Consider the following 17,325-nt stretch of genomic DNA (forward strand, 5'->3'; position numbering starts at 1 on the left):
ACTTAACCTTGTCAGATCCAGAAGAAGAATTTAAATTGAATATCTGTGTTGCCTTTGGAGTAAATATGAAACAAAGGCTTGTTGTAGACAGGAGTGACTTTGTGTATAGGTACCAGCAAGATCGCAGGGAACATGTAGTTTTTAAAGATATTTTGTGTGCCAATGTCTACATGTGTATTTTCGTGCATACAGTAAGACAGTACATACTAGCTTATGCTCTTACATGGCAAGTTTACATTAATGTGGCATATAATTGTAGTGTTAGTATTTCACATTACTCAACTCAACTCAACTCAACTTTATTTATAAAGCACTTTAAAACAACCACAGCTGAAACAAGGTGCTGTACACAAATAAATAAAACAACACAGGAAAATAAAACAATTAACAAGAAATAAATACTAAAATAATCGTTTATTGTTTTTAAAACTAATTAAAAACAATAAAACAATAGCTAAAAACAAACCATAAAACACTAAAACAGGAGCAGAGTCTCATGCATGGTTGAAAGCCAAGGAATAAAAAGTTTTAAAAATGGACAGTGAGGAGGCTTGTCTAATGTTAAAAGGAAGCTTGTTCCATAATTTAGGAGCGGCAACAGAAAATGCTCTTTCCCCTCTGAGCTTCCGCTTTGACCTCGGTACCTCCAGGAGAAACAGAGTTGCAGTATGTGTTTCTCGCCTGGCATGTGCATTCTTTTAAAGCTAGTCTCTCTCACATCCTTGACGAAACCACTTGTCAAATAGTCCTCCAATATGGGCAGTAAAGATTACTTTAATTGCAGATGACATTTTAAATGGGATTTGAAAAGGTTGACAATGAATTCTATGGATCAAAGCAACTTTCATTTAAAATAGAGAGAGGCTAACCTTTGTGGCTATTTATATGCTCTACCTTCCAAGTTGTGAGTCTGAACAAGTTTTCCTGGGGATGATGTAAAACTGTATTATGGAGAACAAATTAGTTAATAGTGTCTTTATGGCATATCCTAAATGCCTCATTTAAAAAAGCTTTCAACTCAATAACAGCCCTCCATGTGGCCTGAATGCATAGATAGATAATTAACAGATACTCTGCCATATTAATTTTATCATCCATTCAATGTTTGCTAACCATTGTTACACAGTACTGTCTCACTTATTTCTCTTCTCCCTTTGTGTGCCTCTGACTGTTTCAAAGCCGCCACAGTGATGGAATTTGTTTTGAATGCATAAATTCTTCATAAGATTACATATGGACTCTGTTAGACATTGACAAAATCCAACAAACAGAGGACCAGAAGAATAATTAAGAGTTTATGGCATCATCAAAACACGTTGCCTACAAATGACAAAAGATACTGTATATCTCCTAAATGTCATATACTCCCTTCTACAGATGAAATAGCAGACACGTTAGTGGAGTTTGTTGTCACCTGTTATGTCAAATATGGTAAGATATAAAATTGCTGCAAGGAAAGGATAAGGAAATATTGAGTTGAACTGCTCACTTTTTGTGCTATTTATGTGCTCATTATAAATAGAAACTATAATGATACTGCAGCTATTGTGCATATTATTACATTTAGACATATTTGTGGAAAAAGTGTTTACATCTACACAGTCATAAGACATGCTGCAAGTCCATTTTCTTTTGATTTATGCAGGTAACTATGGTGATAATGTGCTGTGCGGGTGAAGTACTCTCAGTACTGTGCCTGAACGCATCCTGTATAAACACAGTCAGAAGGCCAAAGTTGCTGCTGCTGCTCTGCTCGTGCTAAAGTTTAGACCACTTCATAGCTCTGTAGCCTATGGACATATATTAAGATGTTTTTCTTTTTTATCAACCTTAAATCAACAATCCTTGTTATGTACCATTATCGATTTAAGATGTCTGTCCTTTTAGGACTTTTAGCATTTGGGGGGGCCCTATTGCACTGTTAAATTTGTATCCTATTTGGAAACTAGTTAGCCTAGCGTTATAACGTTAGCACTGACTCCCATCAGACATTACTTTTCATTCTGTTATTTCAACACTCATGGGTCTAGGTAATGGAAAATGACTGTCAAAACTCATAGCAACAGGTACACTTCAGCACCCTGTAGGATTACATTCGCATAACAACTTTGCTCTTTGTGGTTGATTGCCTATGTGGCTGCTGGAATGATGTAATCGTTTTTGATAATTACGAAGCATGGGAGCTTCCCTCAAACATGTCTACCTCTATCACATGCTAACCGGAAGTCTCCCGTTTTTGGTAAATACAATTAAGAAATCAAAACCAATACCAACTGATTTCTCATCAAAACTAACGTAAAATTTCAGTTTGACTTTAAAGTACACATACATGTATAGTTTCTGTAACAGAGGGTTTGTGGCTATCGAGACATCTTTTGCAAGAGATAAGAAAAGCAGAAGAAAAACAATACTTTTTGTAAAAAACAAGTAGAGGTAATAGTGCAACGGTTGAACTGGATGTAATTAACCTATACTCATCCAGACAAACAGTGTTGGACAGGGGATTGGGTAGACGAGACAAGTCTCTCAACTGTAGCTAGCAGTTTCCAGGCTAATTAGGACTGTGTTGTGGTACTGTGTGAAGGGGTTCCCATGTGGGTTGCCGATTCGTTGGCTGTGTGCACATCCAGACTGCTCATTTGTGGTGAGGTATGACAGCGTGAGACCAGAGGAGTCGATGAGAGGACGTGCAGGATGAGAGAGAGAGAAGTGAGCACTTTGGGATAACAGCAGGAGTGGAAATGAAAAAAAAAATGAGAGAGAGGGAAATTAAAAAGAGGAAATCAAAGCAAGGGAGACAGATACAAGAGAGGGAAGTGAGCAGAAGAAGAGACAGACAGACAAGCAAGTGTTGGTTTTGGGGGTCTGGGAAGGTTAATCTGCTTCTCTCCACAGTAGTACAGCTTCTACAAATAAAACAACTCCTTTGAGATTCTGTTGCAAGGAAATAATAACACCTGCCAAGGTGCAATTCGTATATGCCTGAAAATATATTGCACCTATAAATTAAACCACTGTACAGCAATATCAGACTTTTCAGCATAATGTGTCAATGACTATTTATAATGGTATGTTTTAATCCAGTCATCAGTGCCACAGATTGTACAATAGCATATCATTTCATGTGTCACTTTCACACCTCACTGGATATTTAGCCTGGTACCAAGGAATTGAATATAATGAGAAAGTTCTCTTAAAATACAAATAACATATTTGATGCATAAAATGTGTGATAAATACAATCTGTTTCATCACCCATAAAAAATATTACATGAAGGATAAATTATTGCTCCTAGTAGATATGTGAACATGCCATTCTTTATGTTAAAATTTGATGTCAAGTAAAACTATTATATACATTTGGATATATTTGTCTTTATATCTAGTGACTGAATTTTTCAGCTGTGAGTGTCTTTACCACTGAAACTTTGTATAAGAATATGGTAATATCCTTAGATAAGATAAAATTAGAATAAGCCAAGATACCAACTTTTCCAAATTATGTTCAAGCCAGTATTTGAATTGACTATATTTTTGTTTAATAACCTAATTTATTTCTGTTTTATTTATTTGAACATTCATCTCTGACATGTAATCCATGTTTCAAAATTTGAATACCATTTTACAAACTGTTGTGATGGTTTTGCAGTGCAACTAACATCCCTGAGCAAAACTTTGAGTAAACTGTACTTTCACTTTGATGAAATGAACACATACATGTGAGTGCAATGTTTATATATAAAGATAGGAGTTTGCTCTAACTTGGTAATAGTTTGAACTTTTAAAAGCTGCAGAGATTGTGTGGATTTTTATGCTGCATCCATCACAGGGCAGTCTGTAGGGGATCTATTATCCTTGTCTATATGCTTCACACACTCGACTGGTAACAATGCACAGCAGCCCAGGTTCATATCCTACTCCAGGCTTTGATCTCCTTTACAACCTTAAGGCGATCTCATGCACAGCACATTACAATCTTAGTAATGCCAGCAGAGGAAGGAAGTACCATCAACAGTGAATCATGCACAACTCTTGTATATGCATATACTATAACAACACACAGTCAAAATGAAGAGCCCTTCAAATTCACTTTCCTACATAGGCAGCAAGTTTGATGCGTGGGAGCTGAATGCAAGCAAGATGGTGAACCAGTCATGCTAATTTATGTTTCATGTGTTTTCATGTTACAGCAAAGTCCCAGTAAAATCTGGGTTCAGACTGGTTCGAAACAATATTAGTAGCATTTGTAGCAAGTGGCACATTTTCATACAGCTGTGCCTCCACAGGAACAAAAAATCTTCAGGTTAAAATGAACAGGCACTACATGGTCAAGTCATCTCTGAAATGTTGATTGAGTCTTTTTAGAGTTATCAATTTATTTATCATTCCATTTCATTTATTGAGGTAGATCTCAATTCATTTAGTCCTGCTAAATTTTAAATGCAGTGAAAACATGGAACAGCATGCTTTAGTGGATTTAATCTGCACTAAGAGTGTGAATCTTAAATTTGTGGTAATATATTACTAGCATTTTATCTGAATCAGGATGGGTCATCATTGGATAGAGTCTCTGTTGTGTAGACTCCCTGTCCATCATTTTAACGGGGTTAAGTTTTACCACAGCATGGCTTAAAGCTTCTATATCTTATACACTATTAGAGGCTCTGGCTTGGCTATGCTGTGTTCAGCCCTCGTTATGGAATGCCAGGTGGAAGGAAGTTACAAGTCAGTTTCCTTTGGTTTAATGTTTTCATTTCCATTAAGTTTATATATAGGCTGTCATTGTGCCTGTGTGACTGATTTGGGCTATGCTATCATAAAGTGGCGAACTCTTTCATTCCTGTTACAGTGTTATTCTTTTTTCCTTTTTGCCATTGGATTGTTTTCTTTTTCTAGCATAGGGGTAGTGATCAAATCGGTGTCATTTCCTCCCATGACAAAATATGTAATGACAAAAAAATGTATAATTTCCTCTCTCAATCCTTGGCAAGTGCAGCACAACTGGCCATCTTTAAATATTAATAGAGATTAGGAGAAAAAAAAAATGGCCATTCATTTTCAGGTTTAACATATAGATTTTGTGAACATAGCACTTCTCTGCATTATGCATTATCTCTGTCCTGTGGAAAAGTCCATCCTCTCTGATACCAAATAGGTAGTTAATTCTTCCCTGCAGTTGTTTGTGACAAAGAGCCATATGCTGGTGTATCATAGATAAGAATCCTTTCAAATAATTTTCTCCAAATTCAGTTCCATCACATGTATAACACACCGTTTTTGTTAACAGAGAATTCACAAAGAAATGATTCAACTCAAAAGGTTCATACCAATCTACATTTTAACCAGCCTTGTATTTTGTACTATGCGTTGTGCACCACAGAACCACCCCCCACCTATCAAACTGGGTTTTTATTATGCCTGTAGTAATACATACGGCATTAAATTGCAACAGGAAATATGTTTTGAAGGAAACGTTTTGTAATGCTACTTTAATTATGTGTTTTTATCAAACTGATGAGGAAAATGTGTTAATTAACATGTCTGGCAAGCCACAAAAAGTTTATACCTAACTTACCATTAAAATAAAACATTTCATTTTTTCTTCCCCATTTTATCCACTCTTGCAAGGCAGTACTGTTTGGACCAACTAAGGCATTATTAAACTTTTTATGATTATGTTTAGACACTCCCAGCACAAGCCTTAACTTGAAGTAATGTTCTCTGCATCATCCAAGCAAAAATTACATTTCCCACCACAATGTAATTGCGGAAACAAATGACTATAGTAGTATATAAATGTAATTTAAATGACACAGGGTTGAGTAATGTGGTACATTGAACTAATCATGCTGTTCTACCTCCAAATTCTAGCTCCTTACTATAGGTCTTTCAACTATTTTTGAAGTGGACCCTGAAGACCACACTTGAGTTTTATATCAACTTTCATAAACACATAATGTACCTACAGTGAAAATTTCAGTGATTCAAAGTAAAAAAGTCAATTTTGCCCAAGTGTAAAACCACTGTTTGTTTCCCCCGGGAAGTATCCACACCAGTGACAGCAAAGCCGATCTTAGCTAGAGCTTATTACATCATTGTACCATCAACCCACTGACCACAGCTCTGATTGCATAGCCAAGAGTAGTAATTTTAGGATTTCAGAGCAATTGATTGAGCAGTCTTAAACCAGAGCACATGTTTGGTGTGTATCGCCTCACTTCCTGAAAAGATCCTCTCCTTATGAAAAGATTTTAAAACTTGTAGGTCATGTTGCAGCAGAGCTGTGATAAAGTGTATTAGCATTTTGATAGTGTGCTGTAGCCCAGAGCAGTCTCCACCTCTTCTCGCTTTGGTTTTGCGGGGTGAGTTAACACACAAGGGGAATGATGGAGTATTCAGTCGTCTCAGATGGCTTTTTACAGACAAATACATGGAAAAATTGTATGTTTTCACAATAGAAATAGTGGACTACAGGGGACCATCTAAGTACTAGTAATAGTATATTTACTCTGAAATAAAGACTGCTGTCATAGATTATGTTGCTATGACTATGTTGTATGATTACTCCAGCCACGATTGGGATCTAGTCTACCAGAGTAAAGTGCGTACTGTAATGTGTCCCCTTACAAAGATCCTTTTGTTCCAGCGGCTGGGGGGTCTGTGCACGCCTGAACCTCCCTCCTTCCTTCTTCGCTTCCCCCATACATCCCCCCCATGTCTATTAAGCACACTGATTCCCAGTTCAAATTGGCCCCCTGTTATTAATCCCAATCACCCGGAACACATCGACCACAGCTCACCACAAAAACACATGTGCCCACCCCCCAGCTCGGCGCACTGATTCTAATGAATTAATTACATCCCAGGTGATTTTACTTTGAGATGGAGAGAAGAAAAATAGAAGAGAGAAAAAAAACTGCATCCCACAGGCACCACCAAATTGGCAACAAAAGCTCCCCAGAAGAAAAAAAGGCCCAGTTCATTACTTCAGGGAGAGTCAGCTTCTTGTAGTTGCTTTCTAACTACTGCTCTGCTGTCCAAGACCAAAATACTCTGTTTTTCCCTCCTTTTTTCCCTCCGACTTGTCTGTGTGCCACCCACAAAAACCCTTGCCAAAAACACACATTGGAACTAACCCGCAACAAATTGATAGCATATTTAAGTATTCAGGATTATATTTTTGATGAGAATCAGTAGAGAAAAGAGGTTTTGAACAAATCATCTTTCTGGCCAGAGCTTTACTGGATAGCAAGGGAACTATTTAGCAAAGCACTGGCACTGTCTTAAATAAAGCAGCACTACATATTTGATATATCTCATTTATTTGAAAGTTGAAGGATTTGCTAACTTTTTTCATGTCCTTCCAGATTGCTTTCCTCCCCATCCAGGATACTCAGCTCTCTCCATATAGAAAAACTTTTCTTTTTGCTTCTCTGCGGTTATCACAGCAATCTACTGATGTGAAAATGTTTGACTCTGCACTTTTGTTATGCACCATGTTTAAATGATGATATCTATCAATAATCTTAGACTGCATCTTCGTCTGTAGAGATCACTTTGAGCTGAATTTGACGTTGCAGTAGTTTGTGCTTTGCAAAATTCTTCTGAGGAGAGTTTCAAAAATGAGATGAATACTGACTGAAAAATGTGACATCTACACTGACAAAATAATTTCTGGTATGAAAACTCATATAATTTACTGTGAAACTTTATTGAGAATTACTTAGAAATCACGAATGTGTCATGACTGTCTCCATGGTCATTTGCCGCTAGAGGATTTTATTGGAAGGTTCTTGCCAAGCTACATTTTACTTACCTTAAAAGTCAGACTGCTGTTTCATAATGACATTTTTAAAAAAAAGAATTAACACATTAAGTTTTATTCAAAATTAGATTTTATAACTTACTTAACATGCAAAAAAATAATAAAAAATGAGGGCGGCGTTTTAGTAGACACTATGTAACAAAAGCCGTTGGCTGAGATTGAATATTTGAATGATGACAGCTGTGATTTTCTAAAATGGGAGCTAAATCTTACATTGCATTTTATAGAACTAAATAAACATGTCCCTCATAAAGTAAAGCAATATGGGCTATACTTTAAAAGAACATTTAAATATACATTCCTCCTGGAGAGGGAACAGTGGGTGGATATGTAAAAAAAAAAAAGACTCATTTCAGCACAGGGACCTATGTTATGGATATCCTCTTCAATTTCTCACTTTTCTCCTCCAGTGAGTTAACTGCTCAGAGCTTTGACTAGTTTATTTTACCTTTTTTTTTTTCATTTTTTCCCAAGTGTAGGGATCACTTTTTTAACTTCTTCGAGAAAATGGCAAGGCAGTGTATTTAGCGTTTTCAGCCCGAAATACAAAGAAAATAACACATATATATATATATATATATATATATATATATATATATATATATATATATATATATATATATATATATATATATATATATATATATATATATATATATATATATATATATATATATATATATATATATATATATATATATATATATACATATATATATATATATATATATATATATATATATATATATATATATATACATATATATATACATATATATATATATATATATACATATATATATGTATATACATACATATATATATATGTATATATATGTATATATATATATATATATATATATATATATATATATATATATATATATATACATATATATACATATATATATACATATATATATATATATATATATATATATATATACATATATATATATGTATATATATACATATATATATATATATATATATGTATATATATACGTATATATATATATATATATATGTATATATATATATATATGTATATATATATATATATATATATATATATATGTATATATAGTATATATATATACATATATAGTATATATGTATATATATATACAGTATATATATATGTATATATATATGTATATATACATATATGTATATATACATATATATGTATATATATGTATATATATATACATATATGTATATATATGTGTATATATATATATATACGTATATATATGTGTATATATATATATATATATATATATATATATATATATATATATATATACATATATATATCACATCATCAAAATTATTCTAAAACTGTTAAATCACTGTATGTTTAAAGTTTATATGCTTATTTAAGAATGAACTCACATTTTTTAATGCAAAGGTAGCCTTACCATTGCAACAACCCGTGTAGGTAAGTTGTATATTCTCCATTTCTCTCCACATGGATACATGCCACCTTCTTTTCTCATCTCTCTATGATTCTGCAAAGCGCGTCTGATGAACTGATAATCTCTTGGGAGGTTCTAATGCCAAGTCCTCCTCAGGCTCCACCTCACCTACATTAGCACTCATGGGGACCCTGGCAGGCTTTTACTGAGCGACCTAGTGCCAAGTTATGATGGACTGGAGCAGGCAAGTGGGAAATCTTTTGCCTTTTTTCAGTAACTTGTAAATTCAGAAACTAAGAGAAACAAATAGATTAGCAAAAATCTGTCAGTGCATACATACTTTTATCCACATCCAGTCTTTTATCTTAGATTGTGATGAAATCATGGCTGGTCATAAAGTCTGTATCTGGCACAAGAGTAAGAGCTTAGTCCATCCAGGAATTTTTAATGGTATGGGGACTGTCTTGGCAATGATGCTACATTTGAAACGTATGTCATAACTGAAGCAACACCATATGGAAACAGATTCCTGTGGCTTATCATAAATATCATATTGATCCACAGAGGAGAAGTTACTTTTCTGCATCACCTCCACCACAGAGGTCAAGGTTAACTACTGAACAGCCTCCCTGGAGCTTGAAGGGATTCACTAATGCACTGAAGGCCTTCTCACTGTGTGTTTATCATCATGACAGCTTTAACCCAGGCCTTATGTTTCAAAGATGGTCATCACCTTTGTATGCCATCCTGCTGTAATTTATGTGATGGCTGCTTATGCTTGAGTAATGATATAAATGGATTGTGGTAAATAAACCAAAATACAGAATTTTACTGCCCTAAATACACAGTAATTGAAAAGTGTTGATCAGGATGACAATATCAACATTATCCAGTCATAAAACTGGAGTAACTCATACATTCCCATTGTTGATTGAATTGGACAGTTAAACATTTTTCTCTGTGCACCAGAAATAAGGTTTAACAACTGCTTAAAGCACACCAGCTCTGTCATGTTGACATGCTTGCTGCATATTGTGATGTGAAAAGTTAGATTTCTGCTGGTCTCAATATTGTGGGCCAACACTATTAATTAGAAGCAAAAATGCACTGTATTTGAAAAAAAAGAAAAGAAAGTATTTTACCAACAGTACAACTCAGAATTAAAGGTTTGTCAATCTAAATAATCAGTTGTAAAATAAATCAATAAAAACAGTATTAGTGTTCAACAGAGGGCGCCATCTCCAAGAGATTTCCTGACCATAGGTTTGATCTTCCAACAGGTGGAATATGAGATGTTGTACAGAGCAGAAACATATCATGACAGATGAGCTGCTGTAAAACTGTGTCCATGTTGAAACAGGCCACAAATAACCAGTAGCTACTGTAAGTGTACACTGAAACTCGGACTACATTCAAGATGTCAAACCTGAATCCTGTGAGACACATGAGATGAGCATAAAGAGGCGCTAAGCTAGTTCTGGTTTGTATACTATAGGACAGGAGTGTACTAGTCAGTATGAAACACATAGCATGGAATTACAGCAGAACATGTCATTTATTTTCTCCGCCTATATTTTATGGAACTATTCCAAATTTGGAGTAAACCTTTGCCAGACTCTGATATTAGGAGGAACCCTGTTGCAAGCATGATCCCCAATAGAAGAATGTGGAACGGAATGCCGCTGTCTGAGGCCCAGATCCCGGACACATATTTATTTGCTCATTCATCACTCCTACATGACCTCTGACCTACTACCGTGTGTTTTTGCTCTCCCTGACTCCCAGGTTCCCTTTTTTTTCCAGTTAGAGAAAAAACTAAGGCCAGTTCCTTGCCAAGGAGACATGTCGAAATGCAGCAGGAGTCAATGTTAGAGACAGTACAGATGGGGCAGAAATGCTGGATTTCTTCCAGGTGCATATGCTGCTGTTGCTTTAGCTACAAAGTGAGCTCATCTTTGAGAAAGTAAATGGGCATCAAGATTAACGGCTCAATGCATGTATAGAGAAGTGTGTAGGTGGTGGGTACACTACTTCAGTGGGTGTCTAGTGGGACGCTGTAGTAAAGAGAGGAAACAGATGTTGCTAGTATCCAATGGGAACTCATATGAAAGACTAAGGTATATAAGGGCTTAGTGAAGGTAGTGAAGGATAAATGTAAGAGTTTAATAATGAGATTTGAATCCTCTGGTGGGAAAAAAGTCTATTTGGGGCATAGTGTGCTATGTGTAAGGTGGAGACTTGAGGTAAATTCTTTAGGAAGCACAGAAGACACAAGTCTAAAGGTTTGACAAGCAGGCTGGTAACCAAAATTGATTCCTGGTGCAAATATACTGTCTACTGAGAAAGCAGCTAGGAACATAAGTTAGCCTCCCACTCTCAGATTTTAGTTTATTTGTTTTTTCTTAAGCAAGGCACCCATACACCAACTGCTCTAGAGAAGATGTGTATTAGTAGCAAACTGGAGTTTTGCTTTGTACCCCCCAAATCAAACTGGATGAATCGGAGAGTAAAGAGTCTGAAATTTCGACCTAATCAAGCTTAATTTCCTTCAGAATTTCTGAGTGCAACTAATCAATCAATCAAACTTTTATTTGATGCATTTGGTATAAAGGTGATTGACAAGCTGACAATACAAACATAGACAGTACAAAAAACTGAAACGACGAAAGTGCAATAATAGTCAACCTGAGTCCTGTACAGTGATAATGATACTGAGGATGAGGTATCATTGGTAGTCAGTACTGTAAAAATGGTATGAAGTACATTTTCTCTGGTGTTAAAATATATGTTTTCCAAGTACATACACAGATGAAACGATTTATGCCACAATACAGTTTCCGCTTTACTTTGCTACCTTTCAAATGGTTTGTAAATACTGGTGATGAAATAAGGTTATGTTCTGGAGTCAAATGCTGCGCAGTGGTGCCATGAAACATCAAGTGCTCTAAACATCTGCCAAGGGTGCAGCAGGGAGATTTGTGAGTCAATCTGCTCTTAAGGGCTAAAATGCAGGCATCTCCCTTTGAATATTTAAAGCATCCTACATTTCAGCACACTAACTGCGTAAAATGAATCTTTGCATCTTTCTGTTCTGTTAACTTCCCAGAAAACATTTTCATGTTGAATAAAAGTTGGCAAAAAATAATAATTCCTGCACCAACATTAAAAACCCATCTACATATGGCAGCAAAATGAAAGCTGAGATGTCAGTAGCTGTTTGTAGATGTAGCTTTTTTTAAGCATTTTCTAAAAACAGGATCTGAATTTAATATTTTATTATATGTGAAGCACTGTTTTTTATTCTAGGTATGTTTTGAACTTAGATTTACATTTCTATATATCCCTTTCCTAACAAATATTACATACTATAGTACTTACAATCACATATGCAGACATACTTTTTTATATAATCTGTATTTCTATTTATTAAATGCAGGGTGCTCTATTAAACTATGTGTCTTGGGTTATTTATATCAGTTGGACAAAAGAAATGTTGTTCAGAACTACTCAAGTGCTATCACCACATCAGCAGCATCTGTCTTAACAGAAGACAGATAGCCACTATCAGTGACGAAGGAGCTTCCTCCTGGACATAAATTAATGGCATCAGCTTGACACCAACTCCTGAGGTTAAGTCTATGTTGTCAACATGCTTGGGCATTCAGGAGACAAATGACGCCAAAGAAGCCACACATTGTCTCCTAGCCTTGTAGACACTGTGGCTACAATCAAACTTTGTAAAGGCTCTTCAGGGACCAGAGAAGAGCCCTGGGCCTGTGTTTAATGTTTAACGAAAGGCAGGGTATCAGATGTACCACAGACTGCTTAAAAATGAAAGAAATTACAATCTTTTTCTACTTTAAATAATCCCATTTGATCCTGATAAGGAATAAAAAGGGAAAGGAAAAGAGATTTTAATTTCGGAAAATAAAGCAGTGTTTAAGGACACTTTCATTTTGCCCTTGTTGCAAACAACTGACTTAAGAGACCTAAGATTCAATTCTTTTGATCATGCTTCAATTCTAAGTTCTTTTGATCACACTAAAGTGTTCTTGTGAAATACAAGTGCCAACAATCCAAACTTGTATACTCAGTGGCTTTCAGCACTAGACAGAAGCAGAAAAGTATTCCTTTGAAAAGCTGATTAAAAGTGGTGCTTAGTCTTTCGAGGGAAACTTCATCTCTGTGATTTTAACAGATATTGCACATTATTATTATTGTTGTTATTATTATTATTACTATTAGTATTATTATTATTATTATTATTAGTAGTAGTAGTAGTAGTAGTAGTAGTAGTAGTAGAAGTAGTAGGAGTAGTGGTAGTAGTCATCTAATTTGTCAGCTACAATGTCACACAATCAAATACAGAATTAATGAAAATTCTGCCTTTTTAGATTTCATTCATTGTCATTGTACCAATACAACAGTTTTGGGTCATTCACATAGCATGCTAAGGGAGGCCAAGTACTGTTTAGACCAAAATAACTTCTAGTCCAGATCATTAAATTTCCAAACTAACTAACTAACTAAAATAAACATGCTGAATCACAGGACTTTTAACTATGCATGAAACATCAAATTTTCCATGTGATGTAATGATGTGATCACACAAAAATAGGGTCTTGGCTTTGAATATTTACCTCGTAAGCGTGATATTACTTCAATTAATGAATAGAAAGTAGATAAAGAATGTATTTTGAACCAATGGGAATAAAATAAAATAAAATCTAACTTTTAAGCTGCTTAAGGGGAAATTTGAGAGTAGAAAGACTAAAGGTTAAAAGGTAAAAGGAACCCTATTATAGGAAATTATATTTTCCTCCTGCTTTATCTATAATTTCTCAATCTGATTTTGTTTGACCAGTTGAATCTAGAGTGAGTGCATTTTCTAAAATCCATTTTTAAACTTTGGTAAATATATAACATCTGACTTAATCTTGATTGGCCAACCTAACTAAACAAAAGCTGGAATCCTTAAAATCAGGTGCAGATATATCCTCCTCTGAGTTGTTATGCGAGAGGAATTACGAACTGGATATGTGGGTGATTAATTAAACTGACATGAAAAACACACAGCCTATAGCCCCTCTCCCAAGGACCTCCACTTGAGAACAGTTTTGGAGCAATTACCCCGCGCCCCATTAGATGGGCCAAATGTAATGATTTTTCAACGGAATTGCTGTTTAAAGCCCAGGCGACATGCTGTGTAATATAACATGAATTGAAATTAAAACAGATCCCTCCAATGTAAATAGAAGCCAAGGGAGACTTACGTAATATGTGGGTTTTCTGTACTGTGGGAGCTACAGAATGCCCTTCTTTTAATAGCAATGCTTGTAATGAAATGGCATTAAAAGCCTAATGGTAAATTTTAAACATGCATGTCACTGTAGCTTTAATGGAATAACACTACTATGATGAAAAATGGGAAGACATTTTAAAGCAAATAGGGTGTAACTTATCATCAGGAAGTGTTTGCTGTTTTGGCAGTTTGCATTGCTGAAATCATTAATGCTGTTCTAAAGGATCACTGCATTGTTGCTTTAGTATTATCTTATTATCTATAAAATAACATATCTTGTTGTAATCAGTGTTTACACATCCTCCACAGAGAAACAGTATGTTTTTCCATGGATTACCGAAACCTCTAGTGCTAAAAAGGAGTCTTAACACATCTGTTTAACATTTTTTTCCTAACTCCAAGATTTATTGTGTTTTTTTTTTTCTTTTTTCTTTTTCTTTCTTTTCTCTTTTTTCAAAAGCTGCTCTCACAGAATGTTTCACGTTTGGGAAAATCACCAGAACAGCAAACATTTGGCTTGTAAAACCTGAAACATGTTGCCTGCATTGTCGAACAATGAAGAAGGGATTGGTCCTATTCTCAAAGGATTGGAAAAACACTTCAGAACAGAAAAAGTCACCAGATTCTTGCACATTTGATGATTATTTAAAATCAGAAATAGCACTGGCCTCACAGTCTTGAAGTAGGTTGAAGAACAGGTGCCTGCTAGTAATGTGGAGCTGGTCCCTGTGTCCCAGGGTCCTAGGGAATCGCTCTTTAAAAGGAAAGGGCCATTGGCAGGGTACAGGATGTGCTCAATCGTTGAATCTGACCTGGTAAAAATGGGAGCTACATTGCTGTCACTCTTGGGTCCCTCCCCAGGGATGGAGTGTAATTATAAGCGTGAGGGCCCTGGGGCCCCATTGCTCTAAGATCCACCCACTAATCACAAATCATACAACCCTGGCACAGGAGGTGGCTTCCCTCAGAAACTGAACCAAAAACCTTTTAGTGGATAAAGGTCAGACTCAAAGGTAACTTGGCAGCCAGCTTGTGTTTGTGCATGTGTATAATGACTGTGTGTTTGTGTGTTTCAGAGAGAAAGATTATTTGCAAAATATATCTGTCTTGTGATCTATATACAGTCCAGTTTGTGTGTGTACACTGTAAAACATTTTGTTTTAGTATTGTATTCCTGCTGCATTCTGGATTTTCTTTTACATACATAGATGTGCATTCTGGGAAGTATGCATATAAGTATAAGGATACAAATGTTTCTTAAGTAACTTTAATTAGTTAAGTGAATGCTCAGCAGGACAATATATTTATTATATTATACTTATTTCAGATTTCAACAGTTTAATTCAGAAGAAAATTATTATATTGAAAATGGTAAATTCTTCCTTTAGTGACAAAGAAAATGACTGATTCTTTAAATTGCATTATAAGTTATGAATGTCTCAAAAACCAACTTGTTTGGTCTGCTATCTGCTCTGCTCCATTAATAATCAATAAAGACATGTCCCATCCCTACAGTGGGATGGGGCATGTCTTTACTGAAAATGATTTTCAGATACAGTTACAACTTCATTTTCTGCCATGACATTAAGAGGGGGAAAAAATCAATTAATTAATGATGAACAGTGTGTCAGAAAAGGCTTAATTTGATCAGACAGGTGCGGTGTCAATATATGCTGCCTCAGATATGAAGAAAATTCACAAAAGTGAACAAATGATTGTGTTCTGTGCAATGCCACCTTAACACAGAGCATTTTAAATACATTTTTCTTGATGACAGTATTTTTCAGTGTTTTCAAAGCCTCAATTAGTAGTCCTACCCCACACTATCTGTTCCTTTGTTCACTCTCATGCAATAGCACCATTTAATCTTCCCTATTATCTTTCTGTATCTCTTTGTCATCCCTCCTATCTATTTCCATGCTCCTCAAGTCTTCCTATCCCCCTTCCCCTTAAACCAGAAGGACTTTCAAGGTCTACTCAGATAACGTCACTGCGGCTGTGCATCTGTTTCCAATCCCACGCAATTAACCAGGCCAGCTTGGGAATGTTCCTTTCTTTTTCATCCTCCTCAATTTTTCTCCTTCCCTGTCCCTTTCTCCATTTCTGTCTGTCTTGCTTTTTCTCCGGCTAGTTCCCTGGAAGATGGTCATTCTTTATGTGTCATTCAAATCAAAACAGCTTAGAATCACATCATATGTTTGTTTCCTTCCATGGGTGGGCCAAGACTGTCCACAGCAGAACTTCAATTAGATTCCTTCCTGCAGGATGAAACAGCTGCTATAGAAAATACACCCCAAAGTGAAATGAAAAAGAAATTGCAACAATAATTTGCTTAACCAAAATAGCACAGGCCAGAACTGTAGATATTACTTGAGCAATGTGTACACAGCAGATGTATTTATGCAGTCTGGTCTGTGGCTCTGTAAAAGTTGTCTTGTATTTTTCTTGGTTACCATACAAAAACCATCTGAAAAGTGCTTTTATTCTATGCTGAAATGAGTGCTTTCCCAATCTCCTTACTCCAGTAAGCCATAAATCCTAGCCTTGTGTAGAGTACTTCAATCTCAGATGCCAATAGCTGGAGAAGAAGGCTGGGAAAGAGGTGGAAGTTTCTTATGTTTCCAGGGTTTTTACTAAGCCAGTGTAGAAGCCTCAGCAAAGTCCTTAGCTGCTTTCTCAAGAAGGTCAATAGGTACAGCTCAGCCAAACCACTGGCCAGAGGCTTACATTACACCAACAAAAGCACTGACAACGACCAGTGACAGCTTTATAAGTCT

The sequence above is a fragment of the Scomber scombrus genome, chromosome 8 (genome assembly GCF_963691925.1).
Source record: "Scomber scombrus chromosome 8, fScoSco1.1, whole genome shotgun sequence".
Classification (NCBI taxonomy): domain Eukaryota; kingdom Metazoa; phylum Chordata; class Actinopteri; order Scombriformes; family Scombridae; genus Scomber; species Scomber scombrus.